Here is a 16,823-nt window from a genome sequence, read left to right on the forward strand (position 1 = left end):
ATTAATACCCAGAGACCAGTTGTTTTTCCGTTCCCCTTTGCTCAGAGCATTAACTGCTTCACATATGCTTCCTACCCTTTGTGTGATTGACAAGTGACAGCTTTTAGCTGTCTTTCTGTGCCTTCATCCTCATGCTGGAAACTGCTTCACACTCACACCCTTGGCTTATTTTTTCTTTCTTTCTCTTCTATCTCCTACTCAATTTTTTGGGTACTTCCTGATACCTCAGAGGAGTAAGCAACCATGAACTCAAAGCAGCTGGAGGAGAGCACTCTTGCCCCCACAATAACCATCCATTTGAAACCAAAAATCTGTCACACCTGGATTACCTGCAGGGTGTTATTTCTGCACCTCCATCAAACCTAATTCCAGACAGAAACACTGTAGATGTGGCCACAAGAATTCTCCCTCAGCAACTGGGCCCTGTTAAATTCCTGGGGCTCCTCTATCTTGTCAGGCAGCAAAGAAGCCAAAGAAAAAAACTTCATATTCTCACTATAATTATTTAAATTTTCTCAGAATTTTGATGAGCCCATCAGTGCTGTGTTTAGAGCTGCACAAAACCATATTAAGCTGCATCTTTGCCCCAAAAAGTTTACTGCTCTTAGATGAAAAGGGCAGATATGATGTGATGTGAATGTGAGAGAGTAACTTTTTGGTAGCAGGAAACACCTCAGGTTTCTCCTTTGCCACATCATCCAACCATGTAACACACTGAGCAGTGCCCAGGGGACAGGGAAGAACAGGGTAAAGCTTTTTTCCTTTTTTTTTTTTTTTTTTCCCTTACCAATTTGCAGCTGACAACACAGGGAGAGACTCAGAAATTCAGGCAAAGGCATTTTGGAGAGGCAGAAAGAGAAGCAGAAGATTTGCTGCAAATTGCAACTGATTTGTAGCAAGACTGCAAATACAACCCAAATCTGGTGGGTTCCATTCTGCTGCTGTGGTTCCTGGGCCACCAGTGTCCCCTTGGGAAGTTATGCAGGCACAGACAATGCCAACCTGACCTGTGCTTACAAAAGCAGCAACCTGTTTAGTTAATGTTATCCAGTGGTTTTGTCACAGAAAAGTGACCTGGGAAAGGTATTTCCAACACAAGCAGACAGCAAGAAATATAGGTGGAAAAAATACTCTTGGCAATATATCAGAGAGGGGACAACACCTGGGGATGATGTGTCCAAATAGGATGATCAGAACAAAATCTTGGATCTGCCATGCCCAAATTCAGGTTATTACTGTGTCATTCCAAGAGCAGGAATTCAAAACTTTGTTGTAGCTTTGTCCATGTTCTTAACACTGGACTCATGTTCTCAGTACCCCGGCCACATTACACAACGTTATCAACTGTCCTGGCAACGTGCAATAGAAAAACAGACACTTCAACACCTTCATATTTTTGTTCAAATCTTCTAAGTGTTTGGATATGGAAAATATTAAACATAAAATATCAAGTACACTATTCCTAGAAACAGTTACATCCCAGCACTGTTAGGAAAAAATTCAGGAGCAAATACTAAAGATATTCTAGTTCATAGACTGAATATATCTGTATATTTTTTATCATTCTGCATCAACTAAGATGAGAAAAGGAGTGTTTTATCAAGGGAAAATACTCCAGTGAGAACCTGAAAAAGTTAGTTTCCCAGAGAAAATCAGAAAAACATAAACAATTATTCAAAATTGGATGAAAGAACAAAGTGATTGATGCACTGTACTTCCCTGTGTACAATTTAAGACTGATGCCATACTATTGTGTACGTCAGGGTACAACAGACCTGAATTATTAATTGCTCTATGATTCCCATTCTCTGAATGATACACTCCCTCAGTGCTTCTCTCAATGTATATTCTGTACAGCATATATTCTGTAAAGCAGGAGCAAAAGCATCCCCAGACAAACAGAAGCACTTTCAGGTTTGACAGTTTTTTCCTGCCCCCACCAACAAAAAGAACCAACCAATTTAAAATTGCTAAGCAGCAGGGAAAACATTCTCCCTTTTTTTCCCCCATCTCTTTCACACCAGAGTATTTAATTATGAATTTATTCAAACAAAAATTTCAGAGATCTCACTGCTCCAGCAGTCTCTTGCCCGAGGTGCTTTCAAGCCCACAAGGGCAGAGCAGAAGGGGCGGAGCAGAGCCCCAGCGTTTCAGACAATCAGCTTGGAAGCATGTTACAGCCTGTGTGCTTGCCTGCTCCTATTCATTTGCTGTGTTTCAAAGAAGAGTCATTTGCTTGAACACTGTTTTGGGGTTTTTGCTCGCTTTTTTATATGTCTGTTTATTCAAAGAAATGAAAATATGTGAAAACAAAAACAAAAAGCAAGCAATGAACAGTAGGAGGGAGTTAAATGTGACCAATAGAACAGTATTTCTTTTGTCTCTATTAGCTGTATCAGAACTGAAAACACAAAGAAAGAACCTCTCAGTTACACCTGTGTAGGTTGAAAATAAAGTCACTGAAGTCATGGGATCTTAATCTGTTAATGAATTCAGAAAAAACTCAAAGTATCGTTATGTTTCTTTACCATACTAAATTTGCAGTTCAAAACTACAATTCCCTTTTAATAAATGTCACTGTAAACAATTCTGAGGATGCAAACAGACCTCAGGGTAGGAACAAACTATACTTGCATCTACAAGATGACCACGTTGAACAGTGAGTGGCTCAAAGTAGCCTTCATGTCAATAGAAATGAGATCTGAAGTTCCAAAAGCAGAAGGATGTGATGACCATGCTATTGTCAGCAACAACCAATTTGTAAAACCAGATGACTTAAAATAAAGTGTGCCAGACAACCTTGCAGTCTGTAGCTCAGCTTTACAGGAGGTTTAGGTTTTTCAGGGGATGGCTGTACACCTTGCAGCAGGCTCTGCAGGAGCTCATCCAATCCTTGACCTCCAACTGTTCCAGAGCACCATCAGTTTTTGCCCATGACCTGAGGATCCCAACCATTGCCAAAAAAGCAGGGTTCCTGCCTTGGTGTTCAGCACCCACCCTGCACCAGAAGATGCTGCTGCAGCACTCCAGGAAATCTTTCCAGGCTGCAGCCCCTCCTCCAGGGCACCCCACACTGCAAGAAAATGATGGATCCTGTTTTTCTTACTTCCCCCCATCCCTGGAATTGTCGAAGGCCATTTTGCATGGGGCTCAAAGCATCCTGTTGTGGGGAAGGTGTCCCTGCCAGGGGGAATGAGGTGGTCTTTAAGGTCCCTTTCAACCCAAACCATTCCATGATTCTACTTGCATGTCTGCTTTAGCCTTTCCTGAGAGAAATATATATATTTAATATTTGTACAACAGGGCTGCTGGGCAGTTTCAGCACTCTCAACAATGGAAGTAACAAACACAGTCTACATTGTCCAGAAGAAACATATGTTATTTATTGACTGGAAAATGGAAAACTGAAGCATAGAAGCCCTCTTAATACTGCAACAACCTGATTCAATATCCACTGAAGTTTTTTTATTGTCTTTAACAAGCTTTAATAAGCCAGGTTCATAGAATTACTTCTTTACTAAATCAATTACAGAACTACAAGCAAATTCGCAGTAGGACTGGTACTGCTGTTTATTCAGGATATACAATTACTGCTAACCACTCTTTTTCTCTCTTCCTTCTCTTTTGTTATTTTTCTATGTATTTTCAATAGATTTTGGTGGGGGTCTGTAACTCTGCAAATCAACAAGTGAAAACACCAATTATACACCGATACCAAGATTTTAATGATAAGCATATTTTCTATTAAAAAAAAAAAAAAAAAGATGAGCCTTAACTTGGAAAAAAAATAGAATATGAATCACATTAAATGTCAAATCTTGACACAAACATCCCCCTTACTACAGTCACTGATAAAATCACCTGTGATTTTCAGTGGCATCCAGATTTAGGTCTAATGATCAAGCTGATAACCACACAGGAGAGGGATATCAGGATCTGTACTGGAAATTCAAGCTGACACTCTGACCTTAACACATGCTGTGGAGCTTTTTGAAAAAGAGGGCAAGGAGCAGCTTTCTTCCCAATCACATGAGTTCAGAAAGACTTGTCATCCCATATTTTTCTTTCCTTCTTTGTCTAGTGTTGTTAATGATAGCTTAAATATGTTCCAAGGTAGTTAAATATTTAAAAAGGGCCAACTCCTTGCATTAGAAAAAGTGCAATCAAAATGCTTCCATTTCATGGGGAGACTTTTATCCAACAGTCTGCAAAGACTTGTTTTATGGTGAGAAGGCAATGTTTTTAAAGGAAAAAATATTTTAAACAGCCAGCTTGTATTGCCTGTTGGTTTATTTCCAGTGTTCCTTAAAGTAACAGAAAATTTCCTTTTTAAATGCTCAATTTCCTTCAGGAACTAAGCTTGCCAATATGGAAAACAAAACATTAGCTCCTAATCTTGCAAGATCCAGAGATCTTAAAAATACATTTTATTTTGGTATCACCATGAGTTGCTCAAATGCATAATGGTGATGAGATTGTTTTTCTGATTTTAATGCAGGTAATGTACTCAGAGCTCAGTGATCCAAGAGAAAATTTCCCAGCAGGCCACACTTGACAAGCAGGTGTCACTCAATCACGCACGTTTTCACCTCCCCGAGAGGACAGATGGTCCCAGCCTACTTAGCAATTCCATCCTCTGTTGGCAGCCTCTCTCCAATGCAGTGCCATAATAAAGATGCTCTGAGATTTGTGTTAATCTGTGGTCTTTGGGGTAAACTGTAAACAAAGTGTGTAGAGTTATCGTTTCTCATTATGAGCTGGACCTCTTATCTCCTCCTCTGCCTATAGCATAGAGCTATCTCTAATAGCCTATACCCCTGGACTCAGCTTTCATGGAGATTAGTTCCTATCATTTTAAGCACCACAGAATTACTCTGTCTGCAGAGACTTGACCTAATCTGTTTGAGGCTTTTACTATAAAGACAGTAAGACAGCCTTTTTTCTCCAAATTAGGAGAACAATGGTTTAAATGGGCAATGGCTCCTGTTGCTGAATTTTATGCATATATGTGTATTATACTTGCTGATTTCCTGCTCTGAGATAGAAGAGGAATTGTTATTCCCCTCACCATCATTCAGGAACAAGTACAGCCAGGATTGAGAGGCAAGGGAATAAAAAATCCACACATCTGAACACCATGTCGAGGGGGGTTATTTGTCAATTCTTTTTTCACCACTGTGATACATTTCCACTGCATCCAATTTCCCCTGTGTAAAATGAAGATTATCTTCTCCCCACAATCTGACAAGTACAGTAGGGAAAGAAGCAGGGGGAGAGATGGAGAGCGTGCAAGAGTTCCCAGAGTCAAGTCTGGCACCTCCTACAATTTGTGCCATTTGGGAATTTTCCAGGATTTTCTACATGCAGAAAGGAAAAAGAAGGTCAAAGGTTCAGAGTCCTCATAACACTACTCAAAACAAAGCCAGAGCTGCTTCCAGCACCAGCACGTGCCACAGAATGACATTGGAAGAATATCACATCATTAAAATTAATTATCTGAATTCATGATTTTGTCACAATTTGAAGTTTCAGATGTGATTTCATGAAAAACAAAAGGAGCATCATTCTTTGGGTTTGACTTGTTCCAATCTCCTAAAAGGGAGTCTGTGAAAGATTCACAGTGATTTTAGTGGGTTGTGGATCCAGTCCAAGGGACTGGTGGGACAGAATTTTGACTGATGAAAAGGGAATTTTGAACAGATTTTATCCCTGAGGAGGCAGTGAACACTTTCACCTGTTGAAGCTAATGGAAAGAATTAAATAGTATTTACATGTGTTTCATTGCAGAAGTTCTTTAGTTTCTTCACCTTCTTAGCACCTACCTAAGCCCTACATTCATCACAAGTCACTTTCAGACCTCACACAAACCAGTCATCATACACCTGTGAGAGTGATGGAAACAACCATGAAACAACCACTTAACTGACTGCATCCTCAGCACTAACTACAAGGCATTAAAAGACTAGCAAGCAAGAGAGGGATGGAACTTGCAAATATTGAAAAAAAACTCAAAGCAACAAACAAACAAATAAAAAACCCACAACAGATCAGAAGTCTTGCATTAAAATTTTTCTCAGTGGACACTACACTTCAGTGCTTATCTTAGAAATTGAAAATCTGTGAAAAGTCTTCCCAGTATAGTGTAATACTCTATTTGCACATAAAGACAGTGACTGAACCATTGAATCCTTCTCCATGTGAACAAATTATCCAGTTATTATCTGTATTAACAGAGTACAATGTAGCCCAGAAGCTTTAGGAGAGCTTGAGGATTCAGTGATGCCCTATCACCTGGGCTGAGGGCACACTGACACAGGTACATCCAGCTCTGTCTGGCCACTAGGACATAACCCAGATCAGGTCCTGAAGCTGTGTAGACATCTCAACTCCCTTGTTAAACTATCCCACTTCCCCACACTTGCCCATTAGTCCAGGCTCAGCAACAGCTGCAAGGCTGCACAGTCAGAGCTCACCCACAGCTCGTGCAAGGGGAGGAGAAAGAGCAGCAGAATTTACATTTCCATGGCTGGCTGTGGACATGTGCCCTGAGAGTGAAGACATTGAGGTTTCTTTTCTAAGTTCACTGCTGCTCCCCTAGGCCACTCAGCAGACTGCTGTCCCTTCACCTCCTGTCCCACAAGCAATGACAGGGCCTTCCTGTGGGCAAATGGTGCTCCCTGTCCTGGGATTCTTGCCAAAGGGAAAAGAAGAATAAGAAATAGCACCAGGGCAGTGACAGGCTCTGGGCTTTCAGCTCAGTGCTCTGAAGGGAGAGCATTTCCCAGGTGAGCACCCTCAGAGCAGCTGTGCCTGGCTCCTCCAGGGCCCTTCCACATGGCACTCACAGACAGTGCTCACAGCTCTCAGGAGCTGCAGGACTATTTCCACAGAGTCCTTGGGCATGTGCTCCTGTTGTCACTATATTACAAAGGTTCTATTATCGCTATAATGCAATTGTTCCATATTGCTAGAGTTTCATACCTCCTTGATGTTTCTTATAGGCATCTCCTCCAGGCACTGACTCTTCCTTGTCCTCACAGCAGCCAACCAATCCACTCTTTCATAACACTCTTCTTATTGGCTACAGGTGTGGCCTGTTAAAATCAGGCCTGCTCCTAATCCTTAATAATTGGCTCAGCTGCAACTCTTTAAGGGGTAAGATTACATTCTATACCATCTTCATTTACCCATACTGTTTTCCCCTACATCTTCCTTTCTTATTTTTACTTCCAAAGAAAAGGAGTTTTGCTCTCTTACTGCCTTAAGCAACTGAGTTCAGAAAGCATCCCCATACTTTTGTGAATTGAAGGCAAATGAGCAGCCTATTAATATATTTTGGATAAACCATTTATATTTTCTTCTTCCTATCATTAGAAGAGCTCATAGGAAATGAGCAGTGAAGTACTTACAAGCTTATGCCACTTCAAGTTGTTGCCAAATATGTCTCTTGCTGAAAAGAGGAAACTATTATAGGATTATTTCCTGTAAATTCAAGGCACTTTCAAATGAAATATGACCCTAAGAATGACTACACTGCATCACACGAAAGGTGTGCCAATTCCCAGCAGCAGGTATAAGCAGATGCCCAAGTAAGAATAAGAGAAAGATGAGTGGGTGAAACACTTATCACAGAATATCCTGAGTTGGAAGGAACCCACTCCCCCACAGAACAACCCCAATGCTCACCTTGTGTCTAAGAGCATTGTCCAAACACTCCTTGGACTCTGCCAGGCTTGGGGCAGTGGCCACTTCCTTGGGGAGCTGCTCCAGTGCTCAACCACCCTCTGGGCAGAGCACCTTCTCCTAAAATCCAACCTGAGCATCCCTAACACACCTTCAGGCCATTCCCCTGGTCCTGTCACTGATCACAGCATCCCCTGTGATCACTGATCACTGCTTCCCCTCATAAGGAAGGTGTAGACTGCCATGAGATTTCTCCTCTGTCTCCTCCAGGCTGAACCTCTTAAGTCTCCTACTTTCAGCTATTTCAGTTCAGGGACTTCTGAGATTGGAAGAAGAGAGCAGAGAAGGTAAAAAAAACCCCACAAAACATAAATCTTAACAGCAAGATATTCATTCTAACAAGACAAGATAGTAAAATTTTCCTTCAGACTTATTCAAAAGGATATTCAGAGCTTAATTTAGCAAGGGCTAGCATCTACTCACCACCTGTCCCAGTAATTATTGTCTCTGTTTTATTTTATATTATTCAGTACTTTTATATTATTTTTAATATCATTTATTTATGTTTCAGTGTTTTTATATTATTCAGTACTAGCAAGAAAATCTGGTGACTTAAAGAAAAACACATAAGGGGAATACAGCTGTATTTGAGAGGAAAAGACCATTTCTTTGTTCTGTACCTAACAGAGCTCAAACATACAGAGTATCAAAAGTGACAAAGAAAAATGCATTTTCAAAAGCAGCATGAATGAAGAGGGTCAGCAATAGCATACAGGCAGCACTGAACCTTCAATAATAGGTGTGCACCCTCTGTCTTAGCCTTGGAAGTTGTGTGTGTGTGCCTGTGTGTTCACATGCTCACACAGGCACACTTTCCTTGTGCAAAACCACTTCCTGTCACTGAAAGGGAAATGGCAAATAGAGATCAAGAATCAGTTTTGCAGAGCAGTGTTTCCTTTTCGCCCACACACCTGAGCAACGGGCTACATCCCAGAGCAGTCATTTCCTTTCCCAGCTGTCAGTCTTTTTCACATTCTGACTCGAGCTTGATTCACTGGAGCATCCACTGACAGTAAAAGGCAGCAGAGTGTGATCTCACAGTGGCAGGAGCAGAAGGAAGGAAGCAGTGCACGCAGTGACACTTTACCCAGCTGCAGGTGCTCCCTGCAGCTGGCACACAACCCTCCATCCTCCCCACACCTCTCCTCTAATGCAGCTGGATTCAGTGACCACCATGGGGCTGAAATGGATCTTTCTTCTCAAACTTACAGTCTTCCTCCATTTACTTGTAAAGAAAAACCTAAATTCCTTGACCTGTTGGTGTTAAAATCCCCACTGAGTCTCTGGAAGGTGTCACACAAGGATCATAACCTGCCCTACAAAACAATTTGTAATGAAACCAATTTAGAAGAAATAAGAAGCCTACAAGATATCATTGTATTTAGGACTGGAATAGGAGAAGGCAAGCAATCAAGAGGGCACAGCACCTGCTGCTTAAGGGCTGGAAGGGAAAAGAAAATCTAGATTAGAAAAACATCAAACAGTCAAGCAGAACTGTGTGCACACTGCTAAAGCTCCCAGGGACAAGCTGAATGGATACTGCTGGTATAAGGTGAATAAGAGAGACTTTAAGACACTACCTGAATAGCTGAAACAGAAATCTACTAGACTAGAGGAGATAAGAGACTCAGCTATTGAATTTATTTGTGGAAAGTTATGATATCTGAGGTGTTCTTTCCACCAATGTGCAAGGGAATGCACCATATATTAAAGTCTCAGATTACAGGGAGACACTGGCAAGGACCAACAGGTGGCTATTGCAAACACTGGTGGGCTCTGAAATCCCCATACAGTGTGGGAGAGGTGAATCTGTAATTCTCAGAGCTACAAAAATAGCCCCAAATTCAAGTTCTGGCCCTTACAAAGTAATGAAATAATTATGGGACAATTTCCACTAGAATGAATGCAATGTTATTTATAACAATGCTAGTTTTTGTTGACTTTCAAGTTCTGTTGAAGTAGCAGTAAAAGCACAGTATTGATATTTAGTGAAGGAAACACAATCCCCCTGCTTGCCAAACTCTTTAAGGAAAATTTTTTAGATAATAATTAGTCATCAATTCTCATGATTGCCTATGAAAACTGGGAGTCCATGAGCCTCAGTACAGCTCCAGCCTTCATGAGGTGAGAGAAAAATGAGTGTCCAAGGCAGACCTTCCTGCAAGGGGCAGGATCCTTCAGGCAAGAGATTCAGTGGCACCTTTTTCCCCAGAGGCTTCAGCCATTGATTTGGTGGTGGCCAATGGCTCAGAGTCCCAATGGACATCAGGGACAAGTGGTATTTCTCAGGGGTCTGTGCTGGGATGATCTTTAAAGTCACTTCCAACCCAAACCTTTCCATGACCCCGTGGTCCTCACTGCCTTGACCAAAGGGAGCACATTGCTCTTAACTGATGCTGAGCTTCTTGATCAGATTCCTCACACACATGTAAACAATCACTGAGGATGGTACAATTAGCTGATAGTTTCTTTTCCTTTTACTTTTAATGCAAAAAGTCTTCCTAGTCAATTACTTCCAGTGAGAAGATATGTTATTTGTGCAGTTTCTCTTTGCAACATTTTTATCTAAAATATCTCATAAAGTTTTACTTAGGGAAATCACATCACCACTCTTTGTATATTTTTTTTCAAAATGTTGTTTTTCCCAGTGCAGGTTTTCTACGTGAGCATTTTATCAAACTCTAAGAAAAAAAAAAAAAGGTTTTCTTTTCTCCAAGTTACAATAGATTATAGCTGTTAAAATAGAAAAAGCATTGAAATTATTGATAAAACTAATTTAAAACATTTTCCTTCAGCTAGCCCTGAGAACCTGTGAAGTTCTCAGATTCAAGACCATTTGGGTTTCAGTTAAATACAGTAATTGGTTATAAGTCAGCCCATCTATGCTAAAAGCATTGCTAGAAACTCTTCATGCATTTGAAAGGAAGAACTGAAAGAGAAAGAATAATTTAGTACATAGCTCAGAGGTATCATTAGTAGCAATAGAGTGATGTTAAAAACAGGGAAATTCAGGTTAAACAGCAGGAGAAGGCTGAGTGCAGCCAGGGGTGTGATGAGGTGTGAGAGCCACTCTCCCACCACACGACCCTGGGGCACATCAGTGCCAGAAACCCCTCCCCACACTCAGCCCTTCATCCCCTTTCCTCCAAGGATAGCTCTCTGAAATTGTTAAATTAGAGGACATGCCCCAAAACTTTTTCAAAACTAGATTGTTCAGAAGACAGCAAGTTGTCCTTGTGCACTGGAAATCCATGGATTCAAAGAGGCTCAGTGAGGGGCTCCTTTCCCTTGCTGCTGCAGCTCCTACACCGTGACCACATCTCCAGGTTTACAGGTCCCTGTCAATACCACTCTGTCAATACAGGTCCCTGTACTACTCTGAACCAAGGCTCTCAGAGTTTTTAAAGCCCCTCTGCTGCCCCTGCACCTTCCCTCCACACACAGCAGACTTTGAACATTTCTAAGTGTATTAGCTTCAACTTTAGCTATGGACTTCATGTACCACCATAATACTAAACTGAGACTTTTAAGGAAAGAAAATTCCAGCCTTAAAGTGATTCTATTATCAAGCATCACTTTAAAACCAGACACACTGAGACCAAAAAAGTAGCAGAGTTACTTTCTTACTTTAAATTTTTTTTTCTATTTTATTGCAGGTAAAATAATACTTTACTGTTGAGTCTTCTTTAGGGAAAAATATTTAAACACATCAACCTGACAGCCACAAAACCTGCTACAAGCAGAGCAGGATTTAAGCACTGCATAATCTTTCCCAGAGACTTTTTCAAACAAAGATGCTGTGGTTTTATTTGGTTTCTATTTAACTCTCCAGAGAGGTCTCTCTTTAAATCCAGGCATGAAAAATACATTCTCAGTCCAGACACAGAGATTTTGGAAAAGAGAAATGCAGTGAAACAGCATTTCATTTGCAAGTATTTTACATTTTAACAGTGTCTTTTGCTTTCCACTCAGCAAACATTACCAAAACTGCTGCTTCCTACAATAAATTTTCTTTGAATTTGTAATATTTTAAATAGTGTACATACAGTGTATATGCAATTTAAACAACTTCATCATATCTGCAAAAGTGGGCATATGAAATACATGTATTTGTGCCTGTGCATACTATATATAAGCAGAACATTCACAATACATACCATATATTCATGTGTGTAATTTCACTTTGGTTCTAAATAAAATAAACATAATTTCAAATAAAATGTTGAGAAAATGAACAGCAAAATCCAGTTGCAAAGACTACTGAATAGATGCTTGGGAAAATTAGGGTGGAAAACAGTTAAGAGAGGAAAAGAACAAATAAATCAGGGTTAAAATTGGCTTCTTATACAAAAGCAAGAGAGATATTTTAGTCATTAAAAAAAAATCAAGTTTTTCTTGTATTCAGTCATATCATTCAGGTTCTAGGAAAGGAAGGGAAATTGAATAGAAATTACTGAGATTTGTTTGCATATTTTGGTAAGCTTTTCCATAAAAATAAATGCAGTTCAGACTCTTTTAAGCCAAGTAATTGTGTCCAGGAGTTCTGTTTTAAATGTGCTCTGGGACATCTCATTGTTCACACTGAGTGTAAAGTAGATTGTTTCTATGCTTTAGGAACCACAGTGTGTGGGATTAAATAATACACTTAATGAAGAGGCTAAAATGACTACATTCTTTCTATTGCAAAAACATTCCAGGAAAGAAAACCACCCAGGATCAGGGAAAAGAGACTTTTACCACCTCATATTTTATTAATACACTTTCTGTAGTGCACCCTACTTAAAGCTGTGCTTAAGGAGTATCCAGCTATGATATTACTGCACCACAGACTTCCTCAGTATAAATCAGAGCATCCCATCTTTCAACTTGCTTATCCTTTCAACACACACAGGACCAGTGCTGGCCAGACAAGTTTGGCCAGGGTGAGTCACATGTTAGTGAGCTCTGAGAAAGAAAAGTGAATCCATGTCTCTAAATCACAGACTATTAACCCAATCCCTTGAGTAGTCACAGCTGCATTTCGGCTATGAAACCCTAAATGTCCTGGATTCTCACTACTCCAACTCGTTGTCCCATCTCAGCTTTTCTGCCACTTTGTGTTTTATATCTCAAATCGAAGGGAATTTAACTGCTGGCACTTACAGACACATTCTCACTTTCTCCTCTCCGCAAAGGTCCTCTAACATTTTTTCCACCTGCACAGTGTAAGCTTAGGAGAGCTCATCCCTTTGTGGTTCTCAGAGTACCAACTCTATTTTAAACCAGGGGAATCAGAGCTCCTTCCCTGCCATTCCTGACTCCAGCTGGAGCAGAGAATGACCTGGGTAAGCAGCTGTAACACCTGGGGAAATAAGGGATTTGCCTAGGTCAGGCAATCCCCTCGCAGTGGTGTTTACCCTTGCAACACCTGAGAGGATAAAAGTGAGCTCTTGTCACTTCAGAAGTCTCTTCTTGTCACTTCATAGCCCTGTTTGCTCAAGCTTTTAATGGCTGGGCATGTGCCACATGCTTTGCATACCCCCTGTGCATGTCCCCACTGGTATGTGCCACATTTCACAGTGGGAGCAGCAGAGGCACACACACACACACACACACACACACACACAGAGGCCTGTTGGGAACACAGGTGCTTAATGCTGTCTTTGTCACCAAGCTAGCCAGAGACTCCAATTTTATTTTTTGGGAAGGTTAAGGGCATCTATGAGAAAAGACAAGCTGCCAAAAAAACTCTGTTCTGGTATTGGCACTCTTGTCCTTGCTGAAGCACGCAAAGGCTCCAGCCAAAGCCATTTAGCCTTTCTGCCCAACTCTGAATTTCACCCTCTACTGGGCCATATAGACACAGTGTCCAAACAGCTTTAATGATCTCAATTCTATTGCTTATTGGCTTTTGGAATTTAATCCAAAATGCAGACATCTGATCTCTGTGTCCTTCTCAGAATATATATAGAAGTAAAGCTCTATTCATGAAACCACTTTTTGAGCACTTGTGAGTGAAAAATATTCAAGCTCCCTCCCCACCATTTTCAGATAGTCTCTGTAATTTGTCTCTGATGGCCAAAGCTTTTGCAATTAGCAAAATCAGACAATAAGATGGAGCCAACAGAAATGAGACACTATCTTCTGCTGCCAATGCTTGCATCATCCTACTGAGCTCATTTTATAGAATACCTAAAAGGTGAGCCAGTCACTTGGAGTCATAAATTGTGCATTTCTCTCCCTTACCAGCTGCCAAAGTGCACTGTGGACATTGCCCTGCCTTTCTTACTGTAGCTCTTACTCATTCTTTCAATTTATTTCTTTTTTCCCCAGGGAAGAGACTTGGAATTCTTTTATTTCTCTCACAGCCACAAATCCTCTGGTCTGTGCATGGTCACCAGCCAATGATCTAAAGCAATGGAAGAAAGACCTTTGGAAAAAAGGTTTCCTGCCACATCCCAGCATGCTGCAAGGACTGCTCAGACCAGGAGAAAAAAGGAAGTTGAATGTGCAGAAAAAGTTCATATATTCCTGTGCTCACATCTGAGACTGAGCTTGCAGAAATTTGTGTGATATTTCTTTTGACAGGGAAGCTATAACTTTCATATAAGTTTACCTAGACTTGAAACTAACTAACAAAAAACCCAAAAACCACACAAAATGTGTAACTCAGCAGAGTGCATGGTGCATTATTCACTGCTTTCTTTCTTCCACATCCCCCTTCTCATAAAGCCTGTAACAACATGGGATGGCTGGCACAAGAGCTAGCTCAAATGGCTCCGTACCCACTGAGAGCCACTTTCTCTAGAGGAATTAATCACTAATTTCTCACAGCCAGATCCTAGACTCCTTGTGCTTCCTGAGCCAAACAAAGAATAAAAACACACATGCTCACATGAAGCCACTGAGAGGATCATTCTTGCAATTAGAGGCACCACTATTTTTATTGGGTTTTGCTAAAATATCAGAAATTGGGGCAATAGAATATAATTCAATAATCTCCATCACAAACAAATATATTCGTCCTCTAAAGGAGTTATGGATCCTGACAGCTTTAGCTATGGACTTCATGTACCACCATAATACTGAACTGAGACTTTCAGAGAAAAAACTCCAGCCTTAATGGTTTCAGAAAGCATCTATAGCTGCAACACACTATCACACTGAAGACTAAACCTTGTCTGCTCTGACCACCATGCTATCTGTCTCTCTAAAGCTTCTCTGGATGTATTGCACCAGCTTATCTGTTCCCTTAAAGCTTGGGGATTTATGGACTGCAAAGTCTATTTGTAAAACCTAAATAGTCTGATTGTGAATTCATCACAATAAATTTTGCTTTCAACTCCCCAGGATTTTCCTGCTACTGGTCTGTCACATCCTGGACACCTTCAGTAAAGTGGAGTCCCACAGTATGTGTCCAGAAGTGGGAAGGTGACCTATATGCAATACCTGACTGGTGAGAGTCATAATGTCAAACAACTCCTACCTAAAGGTTACCACCCACTCTAGGAAGATAGTTCTCCCTATGAGAATGGGACCAGTCATGGACCCTTCCAGGGGACAAACTCAGTAACACTAATATAACATCAATTGGCACAGAAAAGAAAAACACTACTTAGCAGACATGATTCTCCATTCCTGCCACTGATTTTTTTTTTTTTTTTGTGTGTGTGTTTATTCAGATATATCTTTATTTATAGGTCTAGCCATTTTTTCTCTTGGGTGGGAAAACTGAGTGTATTCATCATTCCTCTAAAACACCTTCAGTAAATGCCCACCACTGCATTGACTTCATCACCTTTTTAACTGTTAGGACTGATAAATGTTCTGGTGCCTCCATGAAGATTGAGCTTGGAGAGGAGGACCTGGTGAAGAGCACAAGCAGAGAGGATTAGGAAGCAGGTGTTGTCTAAGGGTCAGCAAAGCACTAGAGGAAAGAAACAGAAACTACATCTCTGTGAAAGCTGTTCCTATCTGGGTATTGCAACAAATGAATATTTGAACTGTCATGAATATTTGAAATGAGACTGCTGAAAGTGCTTACAAAGTCGGTATTCCAGTTAGAGAATGGGCTTAAACACAGATTCTTTATGCAGAATACATAATAAAGTGTCTGCACTTGGGGGGAGAGATGACCAGAGCACTGTGGACAGGAACACGTAACCTTCTGCCCAACCACAGGGCATCCCCCTCTGCAGTTTTGCTTTTGAATAAAATTATCCCTTAACCTATATCTGTCCTTGTTTCTCAACTCATTTCATTCCTTTCAACCCACATTGCCAAAGCTATACCTGCTGCTGAAGGGAGGGGTTTTCTGTAGGAGGACACTGAAGGATAAGCCATGAGCAGGTAGCAGAGGTGGAAAACATTCCTCTTTTCCTGAAGCAATGAATGAGAAATGAATCAGTCTGCATGCAGGTGTGGCTGAAAATAGCACTGCTCCAGGTGTGTGTGCTTCTGTTTCTGCTGGTGACCCTCCTCCTGCCTCACCCTGCCCCATCAGCAGGAGGCAAAGCCACTTCCCGTGGCTGCTCTCCCCAGCCCTAACATGGGGGTATGAACTGCCTCTTTCCAGGTTAGAGGCAGGAAAAGCAAATGAGCAAAAGAGAAAGAAACAAAGCAAGAGGGATAAGAGAAAGGGATGGGATGTCAAATTTTAACTGGAGCCTTTTTAACAGGCCGACTCAGGGCTTGGTCATCTTCTGCCATTGCCTCAGAGCAGGATCCATGCAGGCCTCTACATGTGTGTATGGTGTATACACATATGTACATGGCAGGGAGGCATGGGAAGCCTTTAATAATTCAGTTCAAGTGCACTCCTGTTGCTCATGAATGTTAAAACACATTCACGGTTGCCAAACCCCACCTGTGCCTCTTGCCCTGACTCCTGGGCAGGCCCTGGACACTCTGGGCTGGCTTCTCCCCTCGCTGAGCCTTTAGCCCTGCCTGGCTCCCCTGCTGAGATTTCCTCCACCACCAGAGATTTCCACCTTCACTGAGCTGCCTTCTTCCCATTTTAAGTCATGTCTGTCACAACTGCTGCTGCCACAGACAAGTGCACGTTGTTATTAATGCATTATTAAATTTTATCTCACATTTAG

The sequence above is a fragment of the Zonotrichia leucophrys genome, chromosome 5, assembly GCF_028769735.1.
Source record: "Zonotrichia leucophrys gambelii isolate GWCS_2022_RI chromosome 5, RI_Zleu_2.0, whole genome shotgun sequence".
In the NCBI taxonomy this organism is placed as follows: domain Eukaryota; kingdom Metazoa; phylum Chordata; class Aves; order Passeriformes; family Passerellidae; genus Zonotrichia; species Zonotrichia leucophrys.